The sequence below is a fragment of the Borostomias antarcticus genome (genome assembly GCF_949987555.1).
Source record: "Borostomias antarcticus genome assembly, chromosome: 30".
Taxonomy (NCBI): Eukaryota; Metazoa; Chordata; class Actinopteri; order Stomiiformes; family Stomiidae; genus Borostomias; species Borostomias antarcticus.
The window spans coordinates 5,092,396-5,112,952 of record NC_140263.1 but is presented as its reverse complement, the minus strand read 5'-3'; the positions used below and the strand labels follow the sequence as shown (position 1 = coordinate 5,112,952).

The 20,557-nt window shown below is 50.0% G+C and overlaps 1 protein-coding gene across 1 annotated transcript in view; it reads right to left on the bottom strand.

Annotated features, from left to right (window-relative positions):
• LOC311327019 (ras-specific guanine nucleotide-releasing factor RalGPS1-like) overlaps positions 1-20,333 on the bottom strand; it is a 137,403-nt gene extending 117,070 nt beyond the window's left edge. The window contains exon 1 of the mRNA XM_084460017.1: positions 20,224-20,333. The gene's annotated coding sequence lies outside the window, so the exon portion shown is untranslated. The remainder of the gene's footprint in view (positions 1-20,223) is intronic.
• Between the last annotated feature and the right edge of the window lie 224 nt (positions 20,334-20,557).

Below are 20,557 nucleotides of genomic sequence, written 5' to 3'. Positions count from 1 at the left end.
TAATCTTAGCACCGTCATTGTTGACTCTTTCTGCGTTTACGACGGCAGCCACAACGGGTGAGATTTAATAATTCGTGTGCATTCTAGCGTGTTAGAATTTGCGACCGACTCGCGCCGACGCACGCGCACACACACACACACACACACACACACACACACACACCTCTCCTCTCTGAGCCCCTCCTGTCGTCCTTCCCCCAAGGGCAGCTGGGAGCAGACAGTAGGCAGTGTGCCTGCGCCACGCCCCGGCGAACCAACCAAGCGCTCCTGTCCGTCTTCGTCAGGGACGGACCGAGTCAAGCCATCTGTTCTATGTGTTTCGTATTGGGTTCTTTACGGGGGAACACGGGAAGAACATGTCAACTCCACGCAGAAAGGCTCAGGAGGTACCCCACCTGCGTAGAACAACCCCGGGGAGAACTCGTCCGAAGCAGCGATGGAACCCAGAACCTTCCTTCCTGTGAGGGGGCGGTTCCACACGCTGCCCCGCCCCCGGAAGCAGCGTCGTATCACGGACCCCCCGTTCCCAGATCAGACCCAGTAGACACGTTACACACCCTCCACACGGGTCCGGGGACACACGCCCACCACCGCCATGCGCCTGGAATCAAACCAAGACTCCAAGAAGCTTCTACCCACAAGCAGTCGGGATTATAAACAGACGATGACGCCCCCCACTCCCCCCAACAAACATGCCCACCATTTTCAACTGAGCTTTTATCACCGAGTGACTGATTTATTGTCTGTTTTGTGTTTTTAAATGGCTTAGGAGCTTTTTTTGATATTTGCTGTGTGAGTAGATAGTTTGATATGTATTATTGTTGCTCTGGTTTGGGAGGAACAGTGTTTCGTTTTTTTTTTTATGTACACAAGTACACCAAGAATGACAATGAATGTTGAATGTTGAAGAACGTGACATATGGGCCATTTCCAGTTTAAAAACAGATGGAGGCCGCTACTGTATCACTGCCCCTGACAGGAAAAAATACCCACAATGCAACTTGTTGTACCATACATTTTGTTACAAGAATAACCGACATTGCCTTTTGCTGTCCGTCACGTTGCACACGGTCGAGGCGAGCGTGTCGTCACGACAAACTGATCTCAACTGAAACTCTGGACCGACTGAAGGGTATAAATTGCTGTAGCAGAACCAAACGGCGGTCAAAGGCACGGTATTCACAGAGGCCGTCAACGCCGGATCGCTCTTGATTTATCAAGGCGATAATTAAAATACAGCACTTGAATCACACACTGAAAATTACTACACATTACAGCTTTAAGACGCGACTTCAATCGTCTGGTTAAGGCGTCCTCGTCACGCTGTGGTGCGTGAACGCACCTCAGATCAGATCCTATCAGTTCAGTTCAGTTCAGTTCAGTTCAGATCAGTTCAGATCACCCACGCTGCATCTCTCGTTGTCGGGAGGCAGAAATGATTTGCGTCACAACAGCCGCCCCCCCCCCCCCCCCTTCGATAATTACCTCCCCCCACCGAGCAAACACCTCACCTCAGTACCCAGTCTGGAGGACAGTGATACTCCGGCTCAAGCATCCTAATCAGGTTTGGGACCATCTGGGGGAGGGGGGGGGGGGCGGGGGGGGTGAAGGCAAGTGTGAAAGCTATTAGGGGAAGTTACTATGGCAACAACACAGGAGCTTTTTTTTCCACTTCGTTGCCTGAGGATCCAAACCGCTCGCCTGAGTGGTAGTTCAAAAGAGGACACACACAGTGTATATATATATATATATACACTGTATGTCCTCTTTTGAATATATCTATATATATATATAGAGAGAGAGAGAGAGAGAGAGAGAGAGGGGACGGGAGAGAGGGAGAGAGAGAGAGAGGGAGAGAGAGTGAGAGAGTGACAGAGAGAGAGAGAGTGAGTGAGTGAGTGAGTGAGTGAGTGAGTGAGTGAGAGAGAGAGAGAGTGTGAGGGAGGGAGTCATGTCTTGTGTATTATTATCAAGGAGACCCTACCCTGCTGGTAGCCTGCCTACCTACCTACCCACCCTGCTGGTAGCCTACCTACCTACCTACCTACCTACCTACCTACCCTGCTGGTAGACTACCTACCTACCCACCCACCCTGCTGGTAGCCTACCTACCTACCTACCTACCCTGCTGGTAGCCTGCCTACCTACCTACCCACCCTGCTGGTAGCCTACCTACCTACCTACCTACCTACCTACCTACCTACCTACCTACCTACCTACCTACCTACCCTGCTGGTAGACTACCTACCTACCTACCTACCTACCTACCCTGCTGGTAGACTACCTACCTACCCACCCACCCTGCTGGTAGACTACCTACCTACCTACCTACCTACCTACCTACCTACCTACCTACCTACCTACCTACCTACCTACCCTGCTGGTAGACTACCTACCTACCCACCCACCCTGCTGGTAGACTACCTACCTACCTACCCACCCTGCTGGTAGCCTGCCTGCCTGCCTACCTACCTACCTACCTACCTACCTACCTACCTACCCTGCCGGCTAAGCCTACACAGCCTCACATCCACATTAAAAACGAATTTATTCTTCTATTTTACAAAATGTCATCACACGACTGTCCGAGTGGATCATTCCCCCATCTCCACCACAGACCTGACGACCCTGCATTTCATCTCTATGGAAACGGCCTCGTTCATTCACATTCTGTGCAACCGGCGTTCAGAAGCTGCCCTGCAGCGACCAATCACACAGCAGCGGCCAATCACACAGTAGCAGCCAATCACACAGCAGCAACCAATCACACAGTAGCAGCCAATCACACAGTAGCAGCCAATCACACAGTAGCAGCCAATCACACAGCAGCGACCAATCACACAGTAGCAGCCAATCACACAGCACCACAACAGGACGCCAGCACCCCAATTAACCAGAAAAACTCTTACATCCATGTCCTTTTGGGCACTTGTCTGACCAACCATAAATTGTCCTTACTGTACGTATATATACAGTTCATTATATGCACTGAACACTGGACCTCCAGACCTCATGAAATATGACTGATGTTGATGAGGAGAGGAGCGGGTGAGAGAGATCAAAGCCTCCGTGCTAATTAAACCCGTACCGCGCCCCCTCGCCCTCCAGGGGATAGGATAGGACGCCGCGCTCGTTAACACCCCGAATGTAACCGTGGAGACGCAGAAGGACAGATGACGTCATATGGGGGTTCAAATCGGAGGGTCTCTCTCTGATATTAGAGGCTCCACTCCCCCCAACTCCTCATGATGGGGGTTCTACCGGAGGTCTGTTTAGGAACATCAAAGAGCAGCCGATCACATGATACATTCCACCCCGCTGGCAGGCCATAAATGTAAAAAAATAAATAAATAAAAGATATTTTTTAAGGCATTTCTGCTTTATTAGGGATAGGACAGTGTATATGACAGACAGGAAAGGTGGGAAAGAGAGAGAGAGAGAGAGAGAGAGAGGGGAAGACATGCAGCAAAGGGCGTGGGCCGGATTTCGAACCCACGCCGCTGCAGAAAGGACCAGCCTTTACATGGGAAGCGCCCCAGCCCATTGAGCTACCGGGGCGCCCCCTGCTCTGTGTTCTTCCTAGTCTAGCTTAGACCCCCCCGCATACTACAACCTACTGTCCATCTACCCACAATCCACTTCACACCAATCAGCTCCACCCTCTGCAGCTCTGTGAGCGCCACGCCCACCGGTCTGTTTCATATCCATGTGGTCCAAATCAAACAGTCCCACCGTGCAGTTCAGTTCACACCAACTGAGCCCCATGGATCACATTATTCACACTATTCACATCCTCTCCCTCTTAGTGCGCTGCTACTGTCCTCCTAGGCGCACACACACACATGCGCATACACGCACGCGCACACACACGCTCCACAGGAGAGGGAGTCATGTCTGACCTTGCAGCAAGCAAAGCAGTCAAAAACACATGTTTGTATGTGTGTGTGTGTGTGTGTGTGTGTGTGTGTATGCGTGTGTGTGTGTGGGGGGGGTGTCTCCACTCGTGTGTGTGTCTTGTCTCCATCAGTATGTGTGAGTGTGTCAGTCGGTCTCCATGCCAGTGTGTGTGTGTGTGTGTGTATGTGTGTGTGAGAGAGTGTGTGTGTGTGTGTGTGTGTGCAGGGCCAGGATGACAGAATTATTCACCTCCTCCGGCTGCACCGCAATTAGTCTCTCCACAGGGGGCGAGAGAGGATGAGAGGAGCTGGGAGAGAGGGAGAGGGGGATGGGGAGGGGGAGGGGGGGATGGGGAGAGAGGGGGAGAGGGGGATGGGGGGAGAGGGGGGGGGGGGGGTAGAGAGAGAGAGAGACTGGGAAGGGTAAAGGACGCTAGGACACAGAGACATTGAAAAGGAGAGAAAGACAGGCCTGTGACAGAGAGGACAGGGGGGAGGGTTCAGACCCCCAGATATCCAGGAGTGATTTAACAGAGGGATGAGGAGTGATTTAACAGAGGGATGAGGAGTGATTTAACAGAGGGATGAATGTTTAATATAACGTTTAATATATTTCATGGGTATTCCTTGGGATAACACTGATCTGGGATCTTTAGAGTTTTCTGTTGCTTTAGAGCGGTGAGTCAGAGTGCGCCATTGTGTGCCACTGTGATAAACAGCTGCCCCCCTCCTGACCATCATGGCCCGACCCACTTACTGAGCCGATGCCAGCCGGACCGTACCACCCGGTGATGGAACGGGGGGGGGAACTGGACCGTCCCACCAGGTGATGGAACGGGGGGGGGAACTGGACCGTCCCACCAGGTGATGGAACAGGAGGTAACCTGGACCGTACCACCAGGTGATGGAACGGGGGAAAACTGGACCGTACCACCAGGTGATGGAACGGGGGGTGACCAATCACAACTTAAAAGGTCTAAAATAAGCTTCTATAACACAATATACCCGTGCAAATCCATCAACATCAGCATAATTACATGGAAATATGAAAAATAAAAATATCCACAAGTAACATTTTTTTTCCTAGTATGGGAATAGCCTACGTCAACGCCTCACCAGAAGGGAGAGAGATGATTGGCTGGCAGACTGTCACCTTGGTGTGAAAGCTGCACATAACTCATGTACAGAGGTGAGCATAAATCTACAGTAACAGGCCTTCCACGCACATCTGTTCCTTCCTGGAAAATGGCCTCCTGCCCCTCCTCCTCCATCTGGACGCGTGTCAGGTCTGCCTGAACCGTGGATGTATGAGACCTGAACACACGAGGACCTCTTCCTCACAGCCGGCTGACCGCCAGACTCATATAGACCCGGGTTTGAAGGACCGGTTTGGTATTTAGCATCATAAGCCTTGTTATGAGGTTATTTCCCATCATATAGAAACGGTCCACGTTAAAACATTTGACAGACTGTGCACTCTGGAGATATTAGTGCTCATTGCTCATGTCACAGCTAAGCATATACAGTAATGATCTCTTCTATGAGCATGTACTGGGGCGTCTGTAGCTCAGTAGGTAGAGCGGGTCGTTCAGTGATCGAAGCGGTTCGAATCCCAGCTCCGACTGTCCACATGTTGAAGTGTCCTTGAGCAAGACACCTAACCCCAAATTGCTCCCAATGAGCAGGTTAGCACCTTGCATGGCAGCTACCGCCATTGGTGTGTGAGTGTGTGTGTGAATGGGTGAATGAGAGGCCATTGTAAAGCGCTTTGAGTGCCGCTGAGGTGGAAAAGCGCTATATAAGTGCAGTCCATTTACCGTTTACTTACGATGCTAAATAGCAAACTACTGCTTTATTCAACAGCACAGCTGTGATAGCAGCATACTAAGGTCCTTTACAGTATACAACTACAGCTGTGACCTGTCAGGAAGTGAAACAGGAAGTTGATGGGGAAGTAGAGGTCAGTGACTCAGCGTCTTAATTGCTCGCTGGGGTCGTTGCACTGACTTCATCCGAGGCTGGACGCCGAGGGCTTAGAGTCTGATGGGGGCCTGACCCCCACCCCGGTGCCTGACTACACACACACACACACACACACACACACACACACACACAGCTACCTCCGAGTGTTCCAGACACAGACTGCCTTTGTGCTGAGAGAGAGAGCCAGTGAGGAGGGTCTGTCTGTGAGGGGCTGACAGCACGCCGCTTGGCTCCGCCCCGGGGGTGAGGGAGAGGTGAATTCAAGGTCGGAGGTTAGAGTTAGTTAGCGGGGGGGGGAGGGGCCACCGCGCTAACGAGTGTCAGGGTTGAGAGCCTGGGCCTCGGGGCACGCTCACCCTCTCTCCCGTCACCGCAGTGCATCGTGGGTCTCTGACGAGAACCGTGGGGACGAATGGATGGATGGGGATGAGACGGGGGAGAGAGGACGGACAGAAATAGAGAGAGAGAGAGAGAGAGAGAGAGAGAGAGAGGGAGAGGGAGAGGGAGAGAGGGACAGAGAGACAGAGAGAGAGAGAGACAGAGAGACAGAGAGACAGAGAGAGACAGAGACAGAGAGACAGAGAGAGAGAGAGAAAGAGAGACGGAGAGAGAGACAGAGAGAGAGAAAGAGAGACACAAAGAGAGAGAGAGAGAGAGAGAGAGAGAAGGGGGGGAAAGGAAGGCTAAAAAAAGAGGTGCCTCGGGTTGAAAGAAAGAGAGAGAGAGAGAGAGAGAGAGGAGAGGAGAGAGAGACCGAGAGAGAGACCACCCAGAGGCCCACCTCCAGCCTGGCAAAACACTACAGGGGGTCATCAATATTTATGACTTCGGCATCAATAAAATAGAGACCTCACTGGATAACAAAGGGACCGGCAAATTTCAAAAGCAGTTTGGTATTAATATATTAGCCCTCGCACTGGAGTTGATATGACAGTATTCTTCCGTGAAAAAGGCGGAAAAGCCGAGATAGTTGTTGGACACAGACTGTGGGGACACAAGGAGCAGGCAAACACACACACACACTCACACACACACACACACACACACACACAGCTGTTAGGGTGCCATTACTGGGATAATTCCAATACTTTCTCAACATCGGTATTTCATCATTCGTCTCCTTTCTGCAGTTACTGTCTACAACACAGAAAAATAATAATAATATAATAATAGTAATCATTCTCGTCTTCGAGGTGATTTAGGTAGTTGAATGTAAACTTCATGAGGAAGCCCAGACAGTAGCAACACTCTGTATTCATACAGGCTTGGACCACTGACCAGAGCTCTGTTTACAGTGTGAGACAGGAAGAGACAGCATATCAGTTCTGTGCGCTTCCCCGGCTTGCGTGGCCAGAAGGTCAAAAGGTCAGAAGGCCAGAAGGTCACACGGCGTGTCGGCCCAGCAAACCCACAGAGTGATTTCACCATGACACAGAAGCATGACCATCATGACCATCCAGTCTTCCACACCCAAAACGAGAAAACACGCATCGTGAGTCATGTGAGCGCGCATGGCCGAAAATAACCCGTTTAAGGAAACTAGCTAGCGTGAAAGCTAGCTACCGTAGGCTAGCTTCCCTATATCCCTCCACGTCTACCTCGCATCCTGCCTGATAATAACGCTGGAGATCCCAGCTGAATTTATGACTTCCCCCCACCAGCGGAATCAAAAGACCCACTTCCTGTTTCATATCTGGGCTGTATGAAAGGAATCTGTCATGGCCCCCGTAGTCTAGATCAGACAGAAACCATCCTCTATCTGGAGAGAGTCAGAGTCCCCCATGCGACAGACGGGGAAGACCAAAACACTCACAAACACTGCTTTGTGTGTGTGTGTGTGTGTGTGTGTGTGTGTGTGTGTGTACGGTATGTGTGTTTGCCTCAGGAAAACAGTCACACACCGTCAGCGGTAGTCACACACACACACACAGACAAACACGCACGCACATGCACACACACACACACGAACACTCGATAGTGCACAGATGTGATGAGGCCCAGGAGCAGAGGAAGAGCAGATAACCAGCAGCCTTCTCACACACGACTGGAACGAGGGATTACTATGACCAGAGAGAGACAGAGAGAGAGAGAGAGAGGGGGGGGGGGGAGGGAGAGAGAGAGAGAGAGAGAGAGAGAGAGAGAGAGAGACTAGGTCTGACTCTGAATCTCTCCTCTCCTCTGGTTCAGTTGGACGTCAGCCAGGACCTTCAAACACCGTCTGCCCCCAACACCACTGGAGCTGGGGAGAGAGGAGGGAGGGATGGAGGGAGGAGGAGAGGGAGGGAGGAGGAGAGAGGAGGGGAGAGATGGAGGGAGGAGGAGAGAGGAGAGAGGAGGGGAGAGATGGAGGGAGGAGGAGAGGGAGGAGGGAGGAGGAGAGGGAGGGAGGAGGGGAGAGAGGAGGAGAGAGATGGAGGGAGGAGGAGAGGGAGGAGAGAGATGGAGGGAGGAGGAGAGAGCAGGGGAGAGATGGAGGGAGGAGGAGAGAGGAGGGGAGAGAGGAGGGAGGAGGAGAGAGGAGGGGAGAGATGGAGGGAGGAGGAGAGAGGAGGGGAGAGATGGAGGGAGGAGGAGAGAGGAGGGGAGATGGAGGGAGGAGGAGAGAGGAGGGGAGAGAGGAGGGGAGAGATGGAGGGAGGAGGAGAGAGGAGGGGAGATGGAGGGAGGAGGAGAGAGGAGGGGAGAGAGGAGGGGAGAGATGGGAGGAGGAGAGGGAGGGATGGAGGGAGGAGGAGAGAGATGGAGGGAGGAGGAGAGGGAGGAGAGAGGAGGGGAGAGATGGAGGGAGGAGGAGAGAGGAGGGGAGAGATGGAGGGAGGAGGAGAGGGAGGGAGTACCACCGCCAGGCACACAATGAACGCAGGATGAGATGGAGGACACGATGCTAGACAGCGGAGGGTGGACGAGACAGGGGCAGGGCCAGGCACAGAGAGAGAGAGAGAGAGAGAGAGAGAGAGAGAGAGAGACAGACAGACAGAGAGAGAGAGAGAAAGAGAGAGAGAGACAGAGACAGAGAGAGAGAGAGAGAGAGACGAGGGGGGGAAAGGAAGGCTAAAAAAAGAGGTGCCTCGGGTCGAAAGAAAGAGACAGAGTGACAAGAGAGAGAAAAAACCTCCAATTGACCTACTCGCTCCTAACAGAACAGAGTCCAGGACACTGATAATGACGGCCACTATGTCATCGTCACCTATATCCGCTCATCTGCTCCACCTACCGACTCCTCCGCACCAACAATCCACCCCGGCGCCCATCCTTTCATCCCTCCTCTGAACTTCAGACACACACTGGGGTCAAGGTTCACCTTCCAACAGGACGACGACCCCAAGCACACAGCCTAAGATAACAAAGGAGTGGCTTCGGGACAAGTCTGTGGATGTCATTGGTAGGGCTGGGTATCGAGTCGAATTTCAAGAATCGATATGATTCCGATTCACAAGGTTCGGAATCGATTATCACGATTCAATTCGATTCGATTCAATATCGATTCGGTTAGTGTTACTAAAACCTTTTTTTTTTTTGCTGTAACCTTAATTACATGACTGCCAAGTTATGCAACACATCAATACTAGGGCTGGGTATCGATACTGATTTCCAAAAATGAATGAATGAATGAATCATTGAATGAATTAATGAACTATTCATTCCTTCATTTATTCATTCATTCATTAAATAAACGATCGATTTGGGGATTCATGAATCGATTCTGAATCATTTGATTCAGAATCGATGAATCGATTTTTCAAACCCAGCCCTAGTCATTGAGCTAAAGCCCAGACTTGAACCCAAGTGAACATCTCGTCTCATCTGTGAGACGCTCAACATCCAACCTGATGGAGCTTGAGAGGCTCTGCAAAGAAGAATGTGAGAAACTGACCTAAAATAGGTGTGCTGAGCTTGTAGCATCAATGAGTGTTTTATTTTTTAATAAATTTGCAGAAATTAATAAGTTTTTCACTTTGCCATTATGGGGTATTGTGTGTAGAATTCTGAGGAAAAAAAAGAATTTAATCAACAAATTGTGGAAAAGGGTGAAGGGATAATGAATACTTTTCAGATGCACTGTAAATAAAACTACAGTTGTTTCAGTCATTCAGCCCCACATTTGAATGGGTAAATGTGCAAACTCTTCAGGGCCGAGTTTCCCAGAGGCATCGTAGCGCTATGATGAACGCCATAGCTTACGATGAACGTAGCGCTACGATGCCTCTGGGAAACTCAGCCCAGATTGGTTTCAAACGTTACAGCCTTTCAAAGGTAAACGGTTGCTGCTTGTGTTGGTTCAGGTTAGCAGTCCTTGGCGACCCGTGGTGGAAAATCTTCTCTGACAAACGTAAACTCACACATTTAGCTGGGATATTCCATGGTAATGTGCTTGACTCGTTGAATTATTTCTGACAGACAGAATGATTGGAAATGTTTTCCTGCTCAGAGAGAGATGTTTGTGAGTGCGTGATGAGACAATCTGCTATAAAAACTGTCAAGAAAACCTTTTGGAGGTGTCGAAATCACAGACGTCCAAATCCCAGAAGACAGATGACGTAGGTAAACAGTCAGGTCAAAACCCTCCTCACACACACACACACACACACGCACACACACACACACACAACACACACCCTCGGCTCTGCAGGCGTTGTTATGGCAACGGCCGGCGCTCCAAATTTCAGGCTTTGATGGTTGCCCTAGGCAACGGCACGCCAGGCTGAGCACCATGGCGACGGGCCGACCCGGTCCACATCTCACACCGGCGGGCTTTGGCGCCGGCGCCGAACGCTGCTCAACTTCCATCTGCGGTAATAAACGCGGCAATAAACCTCGCATCAAAGGAACGCACTACAGATGGCGTTTCATCAGACGCACAAAATGGACGCGGCTTCGCCGTTCCAGTATGGGAATGTCCCTCATTGAGTCAGTCATCCAGGGGTTTTCAGAACTGAATGATCGCATTTCACTGACAGACTGTTTGTATGCACGACTAAGACGAAAGCCATATCCACTAACATGACGGAGGAACATTCATGAGGCAGATAACAGCCGAGTACAGCGGCATGATAAACTATTTTCTTCATACATACTATACTTGCGGTTTAGTTTCTGTAATTCAATAGTTCCCTTCGTGTCCGAGGCACCGCCAGCCGTCACCCTGGGTAAAGTCCTGGATGTGACATTCAGAAAGATAGAAAGCCTTTCTTCTGCCTTGAGTAAACTTAGCAGACACAAGCAAACGTCAACAGCTGTGCGCAGTCCAAAGCGAAACAAGAACCCCCCCCCCCCCCCCCCCCCCACACACACACACACACACACACACACACACACACACACACGTGGGTCACGTTCTAATGTTCCACGTGTTTCTATCTGTGCTGTGATGTCTTTACGCTGCTGTGCCGTGCACTCCGTCTAATGTCGTCGACGACTTTCACGTTACAGTCGTGTACAGTACGTCTACGACGTGAAGCAGAACCTTTTCATAGCCCCATCTGATGAACTTTGACCTTTCAAGCCAGTCCCCAGGGCTCAACTGCATCTTAAGATCATAGATTCCAGCGTAGGTGTTCAATTTGACACTAATTACATTGTGAAGGAAACCATTTGGAAATCGCATTAAGTTCCTCTAGGATTATTAATTGATTATATGTACCGGCTTCAAGATGGATCCAGCAAATTGACTTCATCTGGGTCAACAGTATTATTTCACTGGCTCTCTGATCTCTGAGGAAGGCCCTGGTGAACGGTAGAGGTGAATATTGAGGCGTACTGTACATACTGTACATGTAGCCTGACTATTCAGTCAGTCGGTCAAATCAATTGGCGCGATCCGAGTTCTCGGTCAATTGAAGACGGCGAAGGCCGCCACGAAACAGCATCTCACAAATAGAGGGCCTCCTCGTGACCGTTGCATAGCTAATCCAGATACTGATTGATACTTATTATTTATTTATTTTTAAAAAATATTGAAAAAAAATATTGAAAAAAATATTGAAAACAATATTTTTAAAATATGTTTTTAAATGATACCATTTTAAATAAAATGTTATCATTTAAAAAAATATTCTAAAAAAAATGGTATATATTTTATAAAAATAAATAAATAATAAGAAGCAAAAAACAAAAGTTAAATCACCCATATAGGTCTGACGGGTTATTGCAAACAGCTGGTCCCTTTGGCTCCCGCAGACGTCCTTAACAAACAGCCCCCGAGACCAGCGCCCATGTGCCCCGCCCCCCTGGCCTCCCCGCGGGGGGGGGGGGGGGGGGGCACCTCTCTGGATGACACAAGCCAGCATTGCCGTCACTCCGGGAAACCGAAGACAGGCGTGCTCGTCTGGAACTGGAAGAGACGGCCCTCGGGAGTTTTAAAGCCGGCCCCGTTTTAGCAGTGCTGTTAGGTCAAAGGTCACACTGAAAGGTCAAAGCCTGCGAAGGCTCATGAGCTCAGACGGTGAATGTAATGGGATTTGAAACAGGTGGTTTGGTGGCAGGAAGTGTTACTCAAGACCAGGCCAACTGGACAGGAAGTGGACCGCTGACGTCACTTACGTCACCCGTGTGACAGATTTGTGAACGTCGTGACGGCTGTTTCGCTGGTTTCCTTCCTGTAACGCAACAAAGTCATGAGACTACTGTGAACTTTGACCTCGCACAGCGGGCAGAATGTCTATGACTGCACACGCTTGAACAAACAAGGAGAATTTACGGTCGTACGACATGTCTGACACAAAATGTACATCAATCAGACACTCTGGGCAAGAGACACTCCGCCTCACCGACACCGTCTCATCTCTACGGTAACCGCACGCGAGCATAGTCCGTTTACATTTTTTCGCACCAGACTTTTCCCGCAGACGACCAATCAGACTAGGCGACAATCTACGACAGCGTCTCCAACCGCACAGAGTTCAGGTTTCCAGACGGGACTCCGACATCCCGACCCCACAAAGGCATTTTTAGCTTAACACCACACTCATCTTACCGAGCCCTGGCCGACCTCGAGTGACTGTGCTTGAAGGCGGGGGAGCCTTTGTGCTCCTCGAACCTCATACAGAAACTCGCAGTTCATTTGACCTCCGCCCCCTGACACACATCTCTCCCCCGGTATCATATGTTATGACACGTTCAGCGCCGATGCTCAGATGTGCTGAGCGTGCAGAGACAACCCCTGGTTCGACCGCAATCCGATATCTTTACACATCTGAGCCGGCCGGGGAAGCTGCGTTTCGCAACGCCAGACGTGTAAACAGCTGAGTGTGCTGCAGGCGACCTGAGGTGACCTTTGGGTGAGCCGAGGTGATCCCTGCTGGCGGTCACGCTTCATTAGTTACGTCCGTCTGGGGACGCGCAATTAATCGTGAATTATTGCGACCGCAATTATGACCTCTGCAATTAACCAATCACAAAATGGCTGCGATTAATAATTCAGTCTTGTCAGTGCTCTGACCAATCATGGGTGTTTATGCCGTCTGACCAATCACATGCATTCCTGCTTTTGCTCAGTTTATTATACATATATATATATATATATATATATATATATATATATATATATGAGGTGACACCACAGAAAATGTATGTAAAATGTGAAATATTAATCACTTACTAATCACAATTACAATATCAGGCAACTAATTGCAAGGGAATGCGTGGACAGATTGCAGGTGGAGAGATTACAGTCAGTGTGTGTGAATGTTAGAGACACTAAGCTAAGAGGAAGAAAGATGTCATTTACTGTTCGTTTCATTATTCACCAAAACAACACTGCAGGGAATAATTAAAACACATCATTCCTGCTTTTTTGTGTAGGCGGCTTTAGCAGCTACGGATTACATTCTGAATAGCGTGGTGCAACTCTTCAGAGTGGACGAAGTGACGGAGTAGACCTGTCCCTATCTTCACCCGTTTTCAAGATGGAGTCTGTAACGTTAGCTGGTTAGCTTAGCCCACGCGCTGGAACGTAGCAGCAGTCGACACTCGCACCATTTTCTACTCAAATCAACATCACTGCGAATGATTTTTCAAAATATTTGGGTGTTACCATCGGGGGGGATTGTGGAGCCATCATTTTTGCTGCTTACACTTAAGTTATTGTATATATATTTGAACTGAACAGGACTAGTGGGCATCTCTAAATCTGACCTCTCTTCTCTCTGTTCTGATGTTGAAAAGAGGCCTGTAAGCGCACACTAGCCATACCAGAATACTACAATACCCTTTTCACTTTGCCTGGGTTTCCGGAACACTGCAGACGAGGAAGAGCATGAAAGAGAGTCGAGGAAACCACTTAGACAATTGAGACGTCTCCAGGGGCCTTTAAGCGTGTTCCCTTGCAACCTCAGCAAAAAAAACAAAAATACATGAGCTACAACCATGGACAGCGATACTTAGTTTGAGGGATGCTCTGCTGGAGACCGTCCAAATGGCTCTTCTCTGTGTGAGCCAACCCCCGAGACAAACCGCCAGGATGTAATGATAGCATTTTGTGCCCAGAGATAAAAAGTTATAAATAAAATAAAAAGCGTTGTCGGTATGACGCCAGGTCTCTGGCGGTCACGGTTGTGTGAATGAGAGGATGTGTCGGTGAGCGATGCCAGGGGGTCGAGAGCCAGGGGGTCGGGGGGGTCGTGAGCCAGGGGGTCGAGAGCCAGGGGGTCAGGAGCCAGGGGGTCAGGAGCCAGGGGGTCGAGAGCCAGGGGGTCAGAAGCCAGACCAGTGCTGTAAACTTTCCCTTTAAGACCAGTGCTGTAAACTATCCCTTTAAGACCAGTGTTGTTGGAAGACCATTTTACAAGCAGTGATCTGGAAGAAAGAACCAACAATGAAAGCAATGGAACAAGCCCATCCAGTCCTTCTATCCAGCCGCATGAGGAGTGTAGGAAAGAAGCCATCTCACTGAACTGGGACAGGGCCAGAGATGGAGAGATAGAGAGAGAGATAGAGAGAGATAGAGAGATAGATATAGGCCGAGTTGTATGCAGGCTGACCCCCTGACCCTGTGTTCTGCTCGTCCAATCAGTTCCTGGTTCAGTGGAATACTACCACGCTGCTGGCACCGCAGTGGAACTGCTGAATCAGGGCCGTGAGGGCGTGTCCTCTGACGTGAGACCAGGGCTGCTATCCTCCACTAAGAGAGACCAGTAAAAACCCAGCTAGTACCAGTAAAAACCCAGCTAGCACCAGTAAAAACCCAGCTAGTACCAGTAAAAACCCAGCTAGCACCAGTAAAAACCCAGCTAGTTCCAGTAAAAACCCAGCTAGTACCAGTAAAAACCCAGCTAGTACCAGTAAAAACACAGCTAGTACCAGTAAAAACACAGCTAGTACCAGTAAAAACACAGCTAGTACCAGTAAAAACCCAGCTAGTACCAGTAAAAACCCAGCTAGTACCAGTAAAAACCCAACTAGTACCAGTAAAAACCCAGCTAGTACCAGTAAAAACCCAGCTAGTACCAGTAAAAACCCAGCTAGTACCAGTAAAAACCCAACTAGTACCAGTAAAAACCCAGCTAGTACCAGTAAAAACCCAGCTAGTACCAGTAAAAACCCAGCTAGTACCAGTAAAAACCCAGCTAGTACCAGTTAAAACCCAGCTAGTACCAGTAAAAACCCAGCTAGTACCACTAAAAACCCAGCTAGTACCAGTAAAAACCCAGCTAGCACCAGTAAAAACCCAGCTAGTACCAGTAAAAACCCAGCTAGTACCAGTAACCCAGCTAGTACCAGTAAAAACCCAGCTAGCACCAGTAAAAACACATCTAGTACCAGTAAAAACCCAGCTAGTACCAGTAAAAACCCAGCTAGTACCAGTAAAAACCCAGCTAGCACCAGTAAAAACCCAGCTAGTACCAAACAGTTCGGCTACTGCTTCAGACTTCACCTGAAACTCAGAGTTCATCTGAGAACCAGCGCTGACACGCTTAGCGAGCGGCGCGCCTTCCTGCGACACCAGTTCCTCTCGTTTCACTTTCCCCTCCATGTGCTGCGGTGCTCACCGTAGGTAAACAAGACGCTCTGACCACGGCAACGCTTTCAGTACAACCAGACTCGCCTGGGCGGCTCGTAGCTTGGGAGGCTGAGCGGTCGGAAAGGTCCCGGGTTCGATCCCGACTCCATTTTACCGTACTCAGCACTGTCGCCTCACAACAAGGAGGTCTCAGAGTTTTGCATGTTCTCCCCGTGTTCCCAGAAGAAACCAATATGAAAAACATGCAGAAAAACAGATCGCTAACGCCGTCCATCCCTGAAGAAGACGGACAGGAAGACTTGGATTGGTTCCCCGGGCGCATCCCAGCATGCACGCTGCCTACTGTCTGCTCCCGCCTGCCCTTGGGGTAAGGACGAAAGGATGGGATACGAGCAAAGAACAACCTACTTTGTGTGTGTGTGTGTGTGTGTGTGTGTGTGTGTGTGTGTGTGTCGTGTAACAAATAAAGCCTTCTTCTTCTCGAGGTCAAAGCGGTGGAATCGACCGAATCGCGAGTCACACGCCGACAGCGTTTCCACACAAGCCACGGTAACATCGTCCGTCTCGGCTGCACACACTAGGGCATTGTGGGTGACGTTGAGACGGCAGGGCTTTCCTCAGGAACGCCGGTCGGAACGTCAGCAGATCTCCACATTCCCGCCCGGAACGCCGCGGAGCGATACGCTTACCGCCGCTGACATCACCCGGCCGGCGCGTCGACTCAAAGCTGCTATCGATATTAGGTTTCATTACGAGTAGGCAGATGAAACGCAGTACGGATATTGTACGCTGAATGATGGCTTGACCTCGCCTCTTCGCACCCGTGCTCGAACGACACCGGCCGAGCCAATAAAGGACAGCGCCAACACACAGAGGCACGTGCGTCCATTCAAAAAGCCTCATCACATTAGAGGGCAGCTATGAGAATAAATGGATGCAATTCATGGAGCGGATTCCTATCGAGCCCAGATATGGAGAGAGAGAGGCCCTCTGGGGGGGGGGGGGGGGCGACGGAGGGGGTGTGTGTGTGGGAGAGGAGGGTCCAGGAGCCCTGGAGCGGTGTGTGTGTGTGTGTGGGGAGGGGAGGGTCCATGGCGTCTCAAGGACGAGAGAAGTGACCTCGCTCTGCTTCAAAGCGACTGTGTGCACCTGCGTGCTACTGTCGCTCGTTGTGAGAAGGGATGAAGATGAAGAGGAGGATTCATAATGCAATAGAGGAAGGGCTATTGGCTTCACAGTGCAGAAGGACAGTAGGCTTCGCTCTGGCTATCCGCCACCCAGGAAACTAGCACACTAACCCAGGAAACTAGCACACTAACCCAGGAAACTAGCACACTAACCCAGGAAACTAGCACACTAACCCAGGAAACTAGCACACTAACCCAGGAAACTAGCACACTAACCCAGGAAACCAGCACACTAACCCAGGAAACCAGCACACTAACCCAGAAAACCAGCACACTAACCCAGGATGAAACCAGCACACTAACCCAGGAAACCAGCACACTAACCCAGGAAACCAGCACACTAACCCAGGATGAAACCAGCACACACTAACCCAGGAAACTAGCACACTAACCCAGGAAACTAGCACACACACACCCAGGAAACTAGCACACTAACCCAGGAAACTAGCACACACACACCCAGGGAACTAGCACACTAACCCAGGAAACTAGCACACACACACCCAGGGAACTAGCACACTAACCCAGGAAACCACCACACTAACCCAGTAAACCAGCACACTAACCCAGGAAACCAGCACACTAACCCAGGAAACCAGCACACTAACCCAGGAAACCACCACACTAACCCAGGATGAAACCAGCACACTAACCCAGGAAACCAGCACACTAACCCAGGATGAAACCAGCACACTAACCCAGGAAACCACCACACTAACCCAGGATGAAACCACCACACTAACCCAGGAAACCAGCACACTAACCCAGGAAATTAGCACACTAACCCAGGAAACCAGCACACTAACCCAGGAAACCACCACACTAACCCAGGAAACTACCACACTAACCCAGGGAACTAGCACACTAACCCAGGAAACCACCACACTAACCCAGGAAACCACCACACTAACCCAGGAAACTAGCACACTAACCCAGGATGAAACCAGCACACTAACCCAGGAAACCACCACACTAACCCAGGAAACTAGCACACTAACCCAGGAAACTAGCACACTAACCCAGGAAACTACCACACTAACCCAGGAAACTAGCACACTAACCCAGGAAACTAGCACACTAACCCAGGATGAAACCAGCACACTAACCCAGGAAACCAGCACACTAACCCAGGAAACCAGCACACTAACCCAGGAAACCACCACACTAACCCAGGATGAAACCAGCACACTAACCCAGGAAACTAGCACACTAACCCAGGAAACTAGCACACTAACCCAGGATGAAACCAGCACACTAACCCAGGAAACTAGCACACTAACCCAGGAAACTAGCACACTAACCCAGGAAACCACCACACACTAACCCAGGAAACCACCACACACTAACCCAGGAAACTAGCACACTAACCCAGGAAACCACCACACACTAACCCAGGAAACTAGCACACTAACCCAGGATGAAACCAGCACACTAACCCAGGATGAAACCAGCACACTAACCCTGGAAACCAGCACACTAACCCAGGATGAAACCAGCACACTAACCCAGGAAACCAGCACACTAACCCAGGAAACCAGCACACTAACCCAGGATGAAACCAGCACACTAACCCAGGAAACGAGCACACTAACCCAGGATGAAACCAGCACACTAACCCAGGAAACGAGCACACTAACCCAGTATGAAACTAGCACACTAACCCAGGAAACCAGCACACTAACCCAGGATGAAACCAGCACACTAACCCAGGATGAAAGCACACAGAAACCCAGGATGAAAGCACACAGAAACCCAGGATGAAAGCACACAGAAACCCAAGGACGTAGATCTCCAGGATTCCTTCCATGTTACTCAGACGTTTCGACTCCCCGTCGCATAACTTAAATGGTTGGGCTTGTAGTAAGGGGAAGCATGTGTGTGTGTGTGTGTGCGTGCGTATATGAGTGTGTGTGTGTGTGTGTGTGTGCGCGTGTGTACGTACATGCGCGTGCGTTTAACCATATCAAGTACAATTTCAATTCTGTGGTGCTCATTAGTGAGCGTTTATTATAAACCCCAGTGACAGATGGATAGGAGGTATAAACTGCTCCATTTGATCAGACAGGTAGGGAGGGGCGGGGCAGGGGCGGGGCAGAGTCACATCACAGCCCTAATGAGGCACGAAGATTTCTGGCATGTGTAGAAAATTGTCTGCAAATGACATTTGAACTGCCGAACCAGCCTATATCTTGTCTCTGTTGAGAAGTATATTGACAGGGCGTTGTCCTACATCTAGAATGATAAGCTATCTTGCACCATGGACTCCAATGAGCTGCCACTGCCTCCTAATGAGCACAATGCTCAACCCCATGTGACACAAATGACCCCGCTCACAAGGTGAGGGTGAGGATCAAAGCGCATGCGACAGTAGGATATTTAGCATATGGCCTAAACAATAAGCGATAGCATATGGCCTGGTCTGCTCCATACAGGAACAGTTCATGTAAAAACATTCTCTAAAATATGTAGGCAACTAAATTATGTTCACTTCATTATGCAAAGGCCCTGCCTTAGACTAGGGCAGGCTCATGGTCAAATATGTCCATCTGCAAATGAAAGTCAGGATTCACACTACCTGATCTACCCGTGTGCAAACCTATAGCACAGCCAAAGGGATCTAGACGAACAGATTCATGCGATTGAGCGCGTTTCACTATTTATATGCTGCTACAGGCTAATCTGGGCTCAAATCCATTCCTTCTAAGGGCGTGATTCGTGTGAATGACGGCTTTACTGCATACAGGGGAGCTACCAAAGGGTTAACTGGGAAATGAATGAACGCACTTGAGCAAATCCCCTAAGAGCAAGACAGGATTTGAATCTTTACGCCGCATTGCCAATTGTGCGCTTCGACTGTGGACCTGCGTTCAATGTTATTAGAAAAGGGGCAACCACAAATAAGTCGCCAAACAGTCATTACGCAAAGGCGCAATTGTTATAGCGGCTATAGTCCATGTTTCGTGCGTGTGGACGTGACCTATCCTATCACCTTTCCACCGACATTACGCACAATCTCAGCCCGGTGGTGATCAGCTCGATCGGCCTGATAACATGTGGTTTAGTCTGGAGACGCAGAGGCGATGAAAACCCCCCCAAAAACAACAACATCTGCGCTAATCCAAACCAAAACAACAACATTTGCTCTAATCCAAACCAAAACAACAACATTTGGGCTGATCTAGGCTGCGGTGGTGCTTACCTCTCCAGGAGGGTCGGTCCCTCGCTGGTGCTGTTTCAACTGGGGGACAGGGACAAGAAGACGTCCCTGCAAAACGCAGTCTTATCTCAGTAGGATCCAGGCGATGTTGGTTGCTATTCCTGCAATGCGCAATCAGGGCGCAGCGTTTACGCGCGGAGGAGAGGTGGGAATCGAACACAACACCATCAGATGAATTCATCCAAACATGGCAGTGATATGGAGAAATGTCACTCAAGCCACAAGACGGGGGAAAACCAGCGACAGCAGGAAGTGTCAGGTAGGCACACGGACCTGACAGACAGGTGGACTGCCCAATCAGCCGTCAGAGTCGACA